At 41.8% G+C, this 14292-nt stretch overlaps 1 long non-coding RNA gene across 1 annotated transcript in view; it reads left to right on the top strand.

Annotated features, from left to right (window-relative positions):
• Nucleotides 1-14057, top strand: part of LOC132380074 (uncharacterized) — an 88730-nt gene extending 74673 nt beyond the window's left edge. The window contains exon 3 of the long non-coding RNA XR_009507636.1: nucleotides 13716-14057. This is a non-coding gene — a long non-coding RNA (uncharacterized LOC132380074). The remainder of the gene's footprint in view (nucleotides 1-13715) is intronic.
• The last annotated feature ends 235 nt before the right edge of the window (nucleotides 14058-14292 follow it).

Genomic DNA, 14292 nt, shown 5'->3' with positions numbered 1-14292 from the left:
CTTGGGGGTAATATCAGTTAATACAAGAAACACAATAGAATCATTGAAAGACCCTACTCAACAGTACGGACAACAACCAAAGTGCGAAAAAAGACCAAATTGCAAATATAAAAAGAGAAAAATATATATATATATAAAATAAATATCGAGAACATGAAATGCAAAGTCCTTGAAAGCAAGTCCACTTCAGTGAGAACAATTCAGTGACAGAGTGGATGAAGTTGAATGAAGTCATCTTCTCTGGTTTAAGAGTCTGATGGTTGAGGAGAAATAATTGTTCCTGAAGCAGGTGGGTCCTGAAGCTTCTGTACCTTCTTTCTGATGGCAGCAGTGAGAAGAGAATATGATGTGGATGGTGGTTATCCTTGATGTTGGATGCTACTTTCCTGCAATATCTCTCTGTGTGCATGGTGGGGAGGGCTTTAGCTGTGATGGACTGGGCTGTTTCCACTGCTTTTTGTAGGATTTTCCAATCAAGGGCATTGGTGTTTCCATACCAGACCGTGATGCATCTAGGCAATATATTCTTCACCACACATCTATAGAAGTTTGTCAAAGTTCTAGACGACTTGCTGATCTGTCACAAACTTCTAAGAAAGTAGAGGTGGTGCCTTGCTTTCTTTGTAACAACACTTATGTGCTGGATCCTGGACAGATCTTCTGAAATAATTCCAAGGAAAGTGAAGTTGCAGACCTATTCCAGCAACACACACAAAGTGCTGGTGGAACACAGCAGGCCAGGCAGCATCTATAGGAAGAAGCACTGTTGACGTTTCAGGCCGAGGCCCTTCGTCAGGACTAACTGAAAGGAAAGATAGTAAGAGATTTGAAAGTAGGAGGGGGAGGGGGAAATGCGAAATGATAGGAGAAGACTGGAGGGGGTGGGGTGGAGCTAAGAGCTGGAAAGGTGATTGGCAAAAGGGATACAGGGCTGGAGAAGGGAAAGGATCATGGGACAGGAGGCCTAGGGAGAAAGAAAGGGGGAGGGGAGCACCAGAGGAAGATGGAGAACAAGCAGAGCGATGGGCAGAGAGAGAGAAAAAAAGAGGAGGGGGGAAAAAGCTAAATATGTCAGGGATGGGGTAAGAAGGGGAAGAGGGGCATTAACGGAAGTTAGAGAAGTCAATGTTCATGCCATCAGGTTGGAGGCTACCCAGCCGGTATATAAGGTATTGTTCCTCCAACCTGAGTGTGGATTCATCTCGACAGTAGAGGAGGCCATGGATAGACATATCAGAATGGGAATGGGACGTGGAATTAAAATGTGTGGCCACTGGGAGATCCTGCTTTCTCTGGCGGACAGAGTGTAGGTGTTCAGTGAAATGGTCTCCCAGTCTGCGTCGGGTCTCACCAATATATAAAAGGCCACACTGGGAGCACCAGACGTAGTATACCACACCAGCCGACTCACAGGAGAAGTGTCGCTTCACCTGGAAGGACTGTCTGGGGCCCTGAATGGTGGTGAGGGAGGAAGTGTAAGGGCAGGTGTAGCACTTGGTCCACTTACAAGGATAAGTGCCAGGAGGGAGATCGGTGGGAAGGGATGGGGGACGACGACGAATGGACAAGGGAGTCACGTGGGGAGTGATCCCCATGGAAAGCAGAAAGGGGGGGAGGGAAAGATGTGCTTAATAGTGGGATCCCGTTGGAGGTGGCGAGAGTTACAGAGAATTATACGTTGGACCCAGAGGCTGTGGGGTGGTAGGTGAGGACAAGGGGAACCCTATTCCAGCTATTATATAAGGGGACCTATTCCACCTCTGATCGCTGATGAGGACTGGCTCATGGACCTCTGGTTTCCTCCTCCTTCATTCAATAATCAGCTCCTTGGTCTTGCTGACATGAGTGAAATGTTGTTGTTCTGGCTGCTATTACTATTAGGAATTATTATAACTGTTAGGAACTAATACACAGTTTATAGTACTGTAATAGCATTGGTAATATTCTGATTTGTTCTGTAATACACTTAAATACATAATTTGTTACTTGGTTAAATGATAGTTTGTCTTTTTTACACCTTTTTAACTATTTTAATGAAACTTTGGCTAATTGGGGCAGCTGCTTAATTGGGCGAAAATATACAGGTCCTGATTATGTGTCCCAATTAACTGGACTCTACTGTATATAAAAAAATAAATTAAATCAGTAGTGCAACATGAGAGATAGAAAAATATGTATAGTGAGGTAGTGAGATCTAGTACATGGGCTCCATTCTGAAATCGAATGGTGATGGGGAAGAAGCAATGAGAAGCAGTCGTGTTCATCAAACATAAGACGTAGGAGCAGAATGTCCTGGCTGATGGGGTCCTTAATGATGGTTGCCACCTATTTGAGATATTGCCTTTCAAGGTATCTTCAGATTTTTAGAGGCTAGTCCCCATAATGGATCTAGCTCATTCTGCAACTTTCTGCAGTTTTTCCTGATCCTGTATAGTTGGTTTTCCATCCTAGACAGTGATGCAACTGGTTAGAATGCTTTCCACAGTACACCTGTAGAAATCTGTGAGTGTTTTTGGTGATATATCAAACTCCTAGTGAAATATAGCTGCTCCTGTGCCTTCTTTGTAATTGTGTTGGGCCCAGGATCAATCTTCAGAGATCTTGACACCTAGGAACTTGAAAATGCTCATTCTTTCCACTGCTGATCTCTCGATGATGACTGGTGTTTTCCCTTGTCTTCCCTTTCCTGAAGTCCACAACGTTGAGTGCAAGGTTATTGCTTCCACACCACTCAACCAGCTGATTGAATACACCTCCTGAACACTACTTGAGATTTTGCCAACTATTGTTATGTCATTGGCAAATTTATAGATGATGTTTGACATATGCCTAGCCACACAGTTGTGGGTGCAGAGAGAGTAGAGAAGTGGGCTAAGCACTCATCTTTGAGGTCCGTCACTGTTAGTGAGGAAGAGATGTTATTTCCAATTTGCACTGACTGTGGTCTCCCAATGAGGAAGTTAGGGATCCAATAGCAGAGGGAAGTACAGAGGCCCAGATTAGGAGCTTGTTGATCAATATTGAGGATATAATTCATATGCCTATTTAAGAACTTCTTCTAGATAGCCACATTGTACTGCCTCTATTGTATTTACCTCGACCACTGCCCTCTCACCCCAGCAACACATTCCAGGCACTCACAACTCTGTGTGTGAAAAACGTTCCCCACACATCTCTTTTAAACATCCTCTGTCTCATATTAAATGTATGCTCTCTGGTATCAGACGTTTCAACCCTTGAAAATAGATATCTACTCTATATTCTATCTATGTCTCTCATTTTATAAACTTCTGTTGGGTCTTCCATCAGCCTGTGTGCCACTCCAGAGAAAACAACTGAAATTTGTCCAATCTCTCCTAATGATAAGTGCCCTTTAATCCATGAAGCTCCCTGGTAAATCTCTTCTGCAACCTCTCCAAAGCTGCCAAAGCCTGCAAGTTATAAATTAATTGGTATTTACTTAAGAAGCAATAAAACTGTTTGTTTTGTGCCCAGAAACAGAATCTCCAAAGCAGAGCTGTGACTTGTGTTAATATTGTGAAAATATTCTTGCTTGAATTAATCATGATTTCAACTTGGATTTACAGAGAGAGTTTGGCACTCAAGCATGTACTGGAAGTTCAACTGCTTCGTGTCTATTTACCTCATTAATTCCAGAATCCAATTATGGAATCTTGCTAAGTGTTACATTTCAAAAATGCAAGTAATTCTGCAAAAGCTGAAAATCCGGAGTAACACACAATAAATGTTGGTGGAACTCAGCAGGACAGGCGGCATCTATGGGAAATGTTGACATTTTGGACTGAGACCTTTCACCAGGACAGTATGTAAATGGTTATTGTTAAGGTCAAAGATGAGTATTGTCATATGCACAAATACATGTATGCAAAGGTGCAGTGAAAAAGTTACAGCAATATAATTGACATGTCGCATTTTATAAGTAGTATTCACAAGAAAAACATAGATTAAATACATAGTTTTTATAAGAACACAATTAGAACAAATAAACAGAGGTTAAAGTGGTCATAGTTTTGTTCATTTCGGTAAGAACCAAATGGTTGAAGGGAAGCAGCTGTTTTTGAACCTGGTAGTGTGGAACCTCAGGCTTCTGTAACCTCTGCAAGATGGTAATAGTGACTGGATGGTGGGTATCTTTGATCATTGATGTTGCCTTCCTGAGGCATCGCCTCCTGTAGATTGGTTTTATTAATTAATTGGTTCTATTAATCTTTGTTCTGCATCCAATCCAGGGAGATAGTTTCATTTTAAAAGAACACAGAGGCAATACCAAAAAAAACCCCACGAAGATGAGAGGGCAGGACGGTGAGCAGATGGGAACAGGTGGGCGGAGGGAAAAGGAAACTGGGTAAAGTGGCCAAGGTGAGGGTGGGAGTTGGTTGAAAGATGGGTGTGTGAAATAACCTTTGTGGATAAGGGGGGAAAAAGGGACAAGTGGAAAGCAGGTCACTTGAAACAAATGGAGGAGGTGTGAGTAACCAGAGACAAACAAAAAACTTATTAAGTTGCAAGTGAGTGTTTGTCTCCAATAGGATAAAATCAGCATGACTATGGGGCTAAGCTGTAATTCTATTTCTGTGGGGCATGATCTTGCTGGAGGATCACCTAATGCAGGTTCTCGACCTGAAACATCAAAAATTCCTTCCGTCCCACAGATGCTGACAGACTTGCTGAGTGGCTTGATCAGATTTTGCTGCCCCAGATTGTAACATTTGCAATCTCCTGTGTTCATGTTCTCCACAATCATGCTTGCCAAGATCATTTCATGCTCTCTGCTTTCCCTCCCAATTTTTCCATAAGTATTCTCCTACATCTCTTATAAACCACATAGGGACTGACTCACAAGCACCTCTTTGTAGTTAACATATGCTCCAGGTCCCAGCAACTCGAATATTTCTCTGCCTGTAACAAACATCCATTGGTGACGTTGACTCCGTTTCCTTGTTGTTTCCTCTTCTTCTCTTTGGGAGCAAATGTTCCCAACCTGACCTGCCAGGCAGATCCTCCTGCTCTGCTTTTCACAGCTTCTGCATTCTTTTGTCCACGTTCTTTCCTTCTAACTTCTCCTGTACACTCATTGACCAGGTAGCCTTTCCTACAGGTTATCCTCATGGCCACACTGATTTTATCATCTCAGAGACATCCCCTCTTCCTCCTTCCCCATAACTCAGCAAGCTTCTTTTGTCTCCTTCTCAGCTCTGAAGAGTGAGTTTCAACCTGAAACCTTGATTCTGATTCTCTTCCCACAGTTTCATCCTGCCCTGCTGAGCATTTTTAGAATTTTCTAAAGTTGAGTCATCTGCACAAGTATTTGTATGCACAGGTGCAATCAAAAACACAGTAATGTCACAGGCACTTTGTATCAGATTGGCTGCATTCACAAGAAACATAAATTAAACATACATCATACACGATATTTTTATAAAAAACAACACCACTAGAATGTAAGAGTCCACGCCAGTGCAAAGTAATCAAAGTGTTCATTGTGTTGCTGTGTTGGGTAATGATTAGAGTTGTGCCATTTGGTTCAAGAACCTAATGGTTGAAAGGAAGTAGCTGTTTTTGAACCAGGAGGTCGCAGCCTTCAGGCTTCTGTTCTTCCTTGCCCGAAGGTAGCTGCAGGAAGATGGTGAGAATCTGTGATGATGGATGTTGCCTCTGGTACATATACCAATAGGGGGTTCAGATGTTTCCATGATGTATTGGGAAAAGTCCATTACTCTCTGCTGCTTCTTTCATTCTTATGCACTTTAGTTGCTGTTTCAGACCATAATGCAACCAATCACGATATATTCAAGAGTACATCTGTAGAAGTTTATTAGTGTTGATTGATAAATTGAACCTCCTTAACCATTTAAGATGCTATAGTGGTTTCATTTCTGTTTTTATTTCAGATCTCTAGCAACTGCAGCAAATATTTGTTTATTCTCACTTGTTTGTCAAGAAGCCAGTATAGATTTGATGGGCAGAATTGCCTCCTTCTGTGTCTTAACAGTATTCGGAATTTTCAAAGTTTTAGAACACCTTGCATAATTTCCTAATTCATTGCAATATTCAATGCAGGAAACATCTACAGGGCAGACACACCAGTGCCATTTTGAGTGATGGGATAGAGTTTGAGATCCCTTTTGGGTTGAAGTCAAATGATTTATCAATACTATTCCATCTCGTGCAGACAACAAAATGTTTGCCATTTCTGTTGAAGACTGTGGATTTGCTTTTGTGCACACAGCAGTGAAAGTCAAGGACATGACTGATTACTTATTTTTAATTTGGCCAAATCCCTTTTGTCTGTTGCAGACTCCTGGGACAGAGCTTTAATTGATGAAATATCCTATCCGTCTCTCATGATTGCTGCCTTATCTAAAGTAGAATCAATCTGACTGGTTATCTCTGTTGGGGAAGAATGTTCCATAAGGTAAAGACAAATTCTCAGTCCAGTGACCAACTTGCATTTATATCAGGGGAACGTATGCGATTCTGAATTGGGAGATTTTAATTGCTGGTCAGTGTTCACTCAAGTCAGACAGGAAGATTTATGAATTTTGGCCTGGTTTAGAAGTATTCATTATCAAATAGTTTCAGGTTTCCTAAAGCAATATTTCTTAAAGCAGGAAATATCATAAAATTTGCTAAGACTAGAACGATTTAGTTTTGAGTAAAACATGGATAAACACCGACTATCATAAAAATAAAGAAAACTGAGGAAAGGCTAATTAGAATTGAACATGATTGTACAGTAACAGGAATTTTGACCACCAATAATCCATTCACACTGATCCCATTTCATTTTCTTCACATTCCCATCATCCCTCTCAGGTTCTACCCCTCACCTACACACTAGGGGAAATCAATGGTGTATCTAAGGTATGGCAGGTATGGCATGTGCCCTGGGCACCAGTTGAGGGGGGGGGCGCCACTGAGCAGTTTCTATCAAAGTTAGACAAGCCATCCTCGGATAGTGAAAAAAGAATTTTCTTCAGATGTATGATCTGTCTTTGATTATCATGGTGAGCAGCACAAGGATGGCCTTAATTCAGAGCATTGTGTAAGAAGACCATGAAACGTTTCTTCACCAAGGAGGAGGAAAGTGGAGCTGAAGGACAGAAGAGACGAAAGTTGGAGGTGGAGGAAGCCAAGAAGTTGAGCAAGTTCTTCATGCCCTTCTTTGTAAAGCCCGGAATAAGTAGTTCAACAAGTTCTATGGAGTCATCTGCACCTGCTACAAGTTTGTTAGAATCTGAAGGTGGATCAAGTACAAATACGTCACAAGCCGAGGAGGAAGTCAAGTCAGATAAATCCGAGTATGATGAGATTAAGAGTGAGGCTGCCACAGAGAACGTGGACATGACAGGAGGGGAAGACAGCGGTGCTGGTGGTGATGTTGAGTTTATTTACAAGCTATTACCTGATGAGATTGAACCTGACAACACTGAACCTAGTGAACTGGATGATGTCAAAGAGCGTTGAACTGTCAGACCAGAAGTGATGGAACAGCATGACATTGGACTTCTGAAGTTTGACAAGGATACTGGAAAAGCAATTCTGCCTGATGAGTTGAGAACAGAAATAATAATAAATAATAAATAACAAAGTATTTCCAGAACAGTGAGGGGCCTTTCCTACCAACAAATAACCGCTCAATGAACAAAACTTGGTTCAAGAGGAAATTGGGAAATGGTCATGGTGAGGAAATGACTCGCTCATGGCTGGTCTATTCCCCTTCTAAAAAGTCTGCATTTTGTATCTGTTGTCTTCCCTATTCCCGATCAGACCATCAATCCTCAATGGAGCAGGAAAGTGGATTCAACCAGTGGAAAACACTTGAAAGGACTAGTGTTCATGAAAATGCCAAGAATCATCGGGAGTGCTTCACACAGTGGAAAGAAATGTAAAGAAATTTAGCTGGAAACAGAGGAGTTATTGACACAGTATTTCAGTCACAGATTGAGAAAGAAAAGCAGAAGTGGCATGATATCTTGATGAGAATCCTTCACTGCATAAAATATCTTGCGATTCAGAACCTGGCTTTGCGAGGACACAGGGAGTCACTTCAGCTAGACGATGACTCCAAAGTGGGAAATTTCCTTGGCTTACTGAAACTACTGGCCATCTTTGACCCTGTCATAAAAGAACACCTCATTCATTTGGAAAGTCATCCTGGGTCCACGTCTTAGCTTTCACCGGGTGTCCAGAATGAATTCATCCACATGATGGCATCCACTGTTCACCAGAGTTTACTGAGAAGCATTTGTAAAGCCAAGTACTATGGTCTCATGTTTGACTCGACTCCTGATCAGGCACGCTGTGAGCAGATGTTAGAAGTAGTGAGGTATGTGGAAGTTGATTTTGAGAGGAAAACAGTCTGTATTAGAAAGTCCTTCCTTGGTTTTATCCAGATAAGCCAGAAGGATGCTGAGAGCTTGGTTGAAGACATCTTGAAACAGCTAGAGAAGGACAAAATTGAGCCACAAGATTGTCAGTCACAGTGCTATGACAACACTGCTGTGATGGCTGGACACAGAAGTGGTGTTCATCAAAGAATAAGTGAGAAAAACAACCTGGCAGCATTTGTGAATGCGACAAACACTCACTCAACTTGGTGGGTGTACATGCAGCCAAGCAGGATACAATGATGGTCATGTTTTTTGGAACCATCAAAGCTCTCTACCTATCTTTCTCTTGTTCAACACAGTACTGGGAAAAACTCAAAAATGCCGTGCCTGTGGTTGTTAAGTTGGAGTCCGAAACCAGGTGGAGTGCAAGGACAGAAGCAGTGAAGCCTGTCAACAAGTACGTAAAGGAGATACTTCAAGTTCTCCAGGACATGATAGACAATGAAAACGAGATCAGTGAAACAAGAAGTTTTGCAAGGCAGCTGTACAACTGCATGTTGAGTTACGATTTTCTGATTTTGCTAGGATTTTGGCACAAAGTACCCATTCGCATTGACTGTATTCAAAAGAGGCTGCAGGATCCTAGCATGAACTTCCACAATGCTGCCCTGGATTTGAAAGCCCTCCGAGATCATTTTTATGATGAAAGAGACGTGTTGGTCAGTGAGTTACTCAAAGAAGGAGTCGACCTCTGTCAAGAATGGAATATTGAAGTTGAAAGACGTCAGAGATGAAAGAAATGAATGGCTGATGAGAACTCGAGAGACACTGGGTTAACAGCTAAGGAAGAAATGGAAAGAGTCATGAAGGGAACACTCGACTGTATTTACAGAGAAATGGATGAAAGGTTCACTCGTTTGCATGACACTGACACCAAGTATGGGTTCCTTCTCGATGTATTACAGTGCCGACAGTAATGACCTAAAGAAGAAGTACGAAAATTTGGGCGAATTGTACAGCTCTGATGTTGATGGACAGCAGCTATATGAAGAAATTTTGGATTGTAGACCTTGCTATCAAGGCGGGTCAACATGAAAGTATTAAGACCTGAATAGCTGCTTGAATTTATTGTTCAGTATGGAGATGAAAGCATCTTCCCCAATCTTTGCATTGCTATTCAGATAATACTAACTATTGCAGTTTCCATCGCCAGCTGTGACAGATCATTCAGCAAATTAAAACTAATACTTTCGTAGTTGAGAGCCTCCATGGGTCAAGGCAGACTGTGATCTTGCTCTGCTGAGTGTAGAAAGAGAAGAAACTGATAAAACCGACTTTGATCATATCATAGACCAATTTGCATCAGTGAAAGCAAGGAAGGTGCAGTTATAATTTTCATGTAGTGCCATAATTTGTTAATTAAAAGATTAACAAGCTTGACTTGTATTTTTGAGCTGATATTATGGTAAAGTTATCTAAAAATGTGTGTCAGATGTTTGGACAGGAGCGCACTTTCGGTGCTTGCCATAGGTGCTATTTTCCATAGATATGCCCCGGGGGCAATTAACCTACCTAATTGCACTTCTTTTGGGCACTGGAGGAAGCCAGAGTCACACAGTCACAGGGAAAACATGCAGACTCCGCACAGACAGCACCTGAGGTCGGAAGGGAACCCGGGTTTCTGGAGATATGAGACAATAGTTTGATCAGCTGCACCTCTGTTCCCTGTGGATTTGTATACTTTCCTCCAGGTACTTCGGCTTCCTCCCACATCTCAAAGATGTGCAGGTTGGTAGGTTGATTGCCCGTTGTAAATTGAGGTGCACTATATCGTAAATGGAATCGGAATTGGAACTGGTTTATTATTGTTACTGTGTTACAGTGAAAAGCTTGTCTTGCATATAGATCGGATCATTACACAGTGCATTGAGGTAGTACAAGGGAAGATAATAACAGCTTGCAGAATAAAGTGTAACAACCTCAGAGAAAGTGCAATGCAGAAGACAATAAGCTGCAAGATCATAATGAGATAGACTGTGAAGTCAAGAGTCTATCTTATTATACTAGGGCGCCATTTAGTAGTCTTACAACAGTAGGGTAGAAGATTACCTTCAGCTTAGTGGTAAGTGTTATCAGTCTTTTGTTTCAGTTGCCCAATGAGAGTAGGGAGGAGGGAGAAACAAGCGCCTTAGATAGAATAAATAGGAAGGACCTATTTCCTTTAAATGAGTAGTCAAATACCAGAGGATATAGATTTAATTGGTGGAATGTTGGGGGGAGAGGGGTGAAAATCTGGAGGATGGAGGGTCTGGAACTTGGTGCCTGATCTGCAAACACCCCTATCTAAGAAGCCACCATCTCTTGCAGTGCAGTGATCTGCAGGACCACTCAACAGGTGCTGGAAGGTAGGATTAGGCTGGGAGGCTCTTTGTTAACCAGAGTCAGAAAACAATACAGGCCCTATGGCCCAACCAGAGCCCACCCAACCTGTCCCAATTTCCTGCAATTGGTCAAAATCCCTCCAAGCCCTCCCCCTCCATGTGCCTATCCAAGTGCTTCTTAAATGATACAGCTGTACCTTCCTCAACCACTTCCTAAGGCAGCTAGTCCATATACTCACCACTCTCTGCGTGAGAATGTTGTCCCTCAGGTCCTTTTAAAATCCCCTCCTTTCTCACTCTTAACCTATGCACGATAGTTTTCGACTCCCCTATCTTGGGGAAAAGACTGTTAGCAACCACTTTATCTATGCCACTCATAATTTTAAACACTTCTACTAGAAAATGCTTTAAAGTTTTAAATGTTTAAGGAACATGTTCTTCTCCTCCATCATGAACCCATGAACACTACCTCACTATTTTGCTCTCTTTTTGCATTACTTAATTAATTTTTATATATTAATTATTGTAACTTATAGTAAATTTTTATGCACTGTGCTGCTGCTGCATAACATCAAATTTCATGATGTACATTAGTGATAATAAATCTGATTCTGATTCTGAATTCGGAAAGGGATAACATAGAACACAGTGGGCTGAATTGCCTCCGGCATCATCAACAGGTCTACAGCTGATGCAATCTCACTGGCTCTTACTCAGCCTTGGATCACCTCAACAATTAAGATACCTATGTCAGGCTGCTGTTTATTGTCTACCGCTCAGTGTTCCACACAATCATACCCTCAGTTTTAGTCATCAAGCTCCACAATCTGGGCCTCTGTACCTCCCTCTAATGGGATCTTTGACTTCCTCACTGGGAGATCACAATCAGTGCAAATTGGAGATAACATCTCCTCATCACTCACAGCCAACACAGGTGAAGCTCAAGGCTGAATGCTTAGCCCACAGCTCTACTCTTTCTACACCCATGGTAGTCTGGCCAGGTACAGTTCAAAAGTTGTCTATAAATTTGCTGACAACATAACTATTGCTGGCAGAATTTCAGATGGTGATGAGGAGGCATACAAGAGCAAGATAGATCAGCTGGTTGAATGGTCCTATGGCAACAACCTCACATTCAATGTCAGTAAGACCAAGGAACTGATTGTGGACTACAGGAAGGGGAAGTCGAGGGAGAACACACCAGTCCTTATTGAGAAATCTGAAGTAGAAAGGGTGAGCAGTTTTAGGTTCCTGGATGTCAACATCTCTATCATGGGCCCAACATATTGATGCAATTACAAAGAAGACACAGCAGTGCCTATATTTCATTAAAGTTCGAGGAGACTTAGTATGTCACCAAAGGCCCTCACAAATTTCAACAAATGTACCATGGAGAACATCTAACTGGTTGCATCACCATCTGGTATGAAGGGGTCACTGCACAGGGTCCTAATAAGTTGCAGAAGGTTTTATACTCTGTTAGCTCCATCATGGGCACTAGCCATCCCACCATTGAGGACACTTTCGAAAGGTGATGCCTCTGAAAGGCAGCATCCATCATTAAGGAGCCCCATCACACAGAGCATGCCCACTTCTCATTGCTACCATCAAGGTGGAGGTACAGGAGCCACACACTCAACATTTCAGGAACAACTTCTTCCCCTCCGCCATCACATTTCCGAATGGACGTTGAACCCATGAACACTATGGCAGTATTTTTCCTCTCTTTTTGCATTACTTATTAATTTAATTTTCTTTTAAATATGTATGTTGTAGCCCAGGGAAAAGTACACACTCAGGATAGCAACTACTTTTTCGGGTTTTAATTCCTTTATCTGTTTTAGATGTTTAAGTGCCAGAAGAGGGACTTAAAACAAAATGAACGACTTTACAATCAGGTCCTGCTATTGCAATCTCCACTTAACCTTCAATCCACACACTCGTGTCTTGACCAATTGCGTATGCAGTATAAAAATACAAAGAAAACCGCATAAAACTAATACAGTACTAATACGGTACTAATACGGTAGTGGCAATTCTACTTGGCTGGTGAGGAACTTTGCAAGTCACGCTATCCAGTGTTGAGTTCTTTACTCATGAAAATCTAAAGCATCTTTCCTCACCATGCCTAGCACCTCAGGCGGAACTTGATTCCAACACCCCAACAGCTTTGGCAGCAGAAAACAAAATAGCCTCCCCATTATCCCGCGTGTGCGTAATGACATCACCATCTCCACTTAAAGGCACAGTATTACCCGGATGAATGCCTAAGTACACTCTTAATGATAATGAATAGCATTCGATGGTCACCCTGTTACATATATTTCTTATTATAATTTATAGTTTTTATTATGTATTGCATTGTTGCCACAAAACACTAAATTTCACAACATATTCCAGTGATATTAAACCTGATTCTGATTCTGAATGTGGTCATGTTTGCAGTGCATCTGTAAACAGAAGATTCTGTTCTCCTGGTGACAGAGTGCATTCTTAGAGCGATTCCTTTAATGAGGAGGGTCACGTGGTAGGTCTGCTTTTCAAAACTGTAGCGTTAACATAGACGTTCTGTCTGTCATCTTGCAGTCTTAGCTTCTAAAGAATTTACCATTGATGTAAATGAGCCTCTACCTCTTTATGTGTGTCTCACTGAGTTTGTGAATCAAGGAGAAACCAATCTCTCAAATTCTGGTTGTTTGAAGCCTGGACAACCAGTTGAAGGTTCACGGGAACAGCATGGGTTGGAGAGCATGCAGGTCATCAAGAAACACACATTAATCTAGAATTGTCATAGAAGCAAATAAAGTGGTTGTTACTTGACTTCTGTTAGTTTTTTAAAATCTTCCCAATCCTTTAACTTCCCACTAATTTTTGCAATGTCGTATGCCCTCTTGTTTGCTTTTATGCCATCTGTGAATACCTTTGTTGCACCATCCTCTTTAGAATGCTTCTTCTTCTTCTTCTTCTTCTTCTTCTTCAGGATGAACAGATCCTGCATCTTCTGAAATATTCCCGAAAACACCAGCCATTGACACTATCACATTGATGCAATGAAGAAGATGGCATGCCAGTAGCTCTATTTCATTATGACTCGAGGAAATTTCATATGTTACCCAAGACTCTTGCCAATTTCTATACACTTATGGTGGAGAACATTCTGACTGGTTACACCACTGCCTGATATGGAAACTCCAACGCACAGGATCGCAGAGGGTTGGAGCCTTCTCACGGGCACACCCCTCTTCACCACTGAAGACATCTTGGTGCTTCAAGAAGGTGGCAGGAGATACTGGTGCCTGAGGACACACACTCAACAAGGGTCCCAGTTGCAGTGTAGTTAGACAATAAGTGCAAGACAAGTTCAATTGTTCAATGGTCTTCCTGATAGATACAATCACAAAGAAGCTACACCTGCAGCTCTACTTCATTAGGAATTCAAGGACATTTAGTATTACCAAAGACTCTTGCCAATTTCTATACATGTACAGTGGAGAACATTCTGATTGGTTACATCACAACCTGGTATGGAAGCTCATATGCACAGGATCACAGAAGGC

Source organism: Hypanus sabinus, chromosome 1 (genome assembly GCF_030144855.1).
Source record: "Hypanus sabinus isolate sHypSab1 chromosome 1, sHypSab1.hap1, whole genome shotgun sequence".
NCBI classification, from domain to species: Eukaryota; Metazoa; Chordata; class Chondrichthyes; order Myliobatiformes; family Dasyatidae; genus Hypanus; species Hypanus sabinus.
The sequence above is the reverse complement of the archived record's forward strand: the minus strand, read 5'-3'. Positions and strand labels throughout refer to the sequence as shown.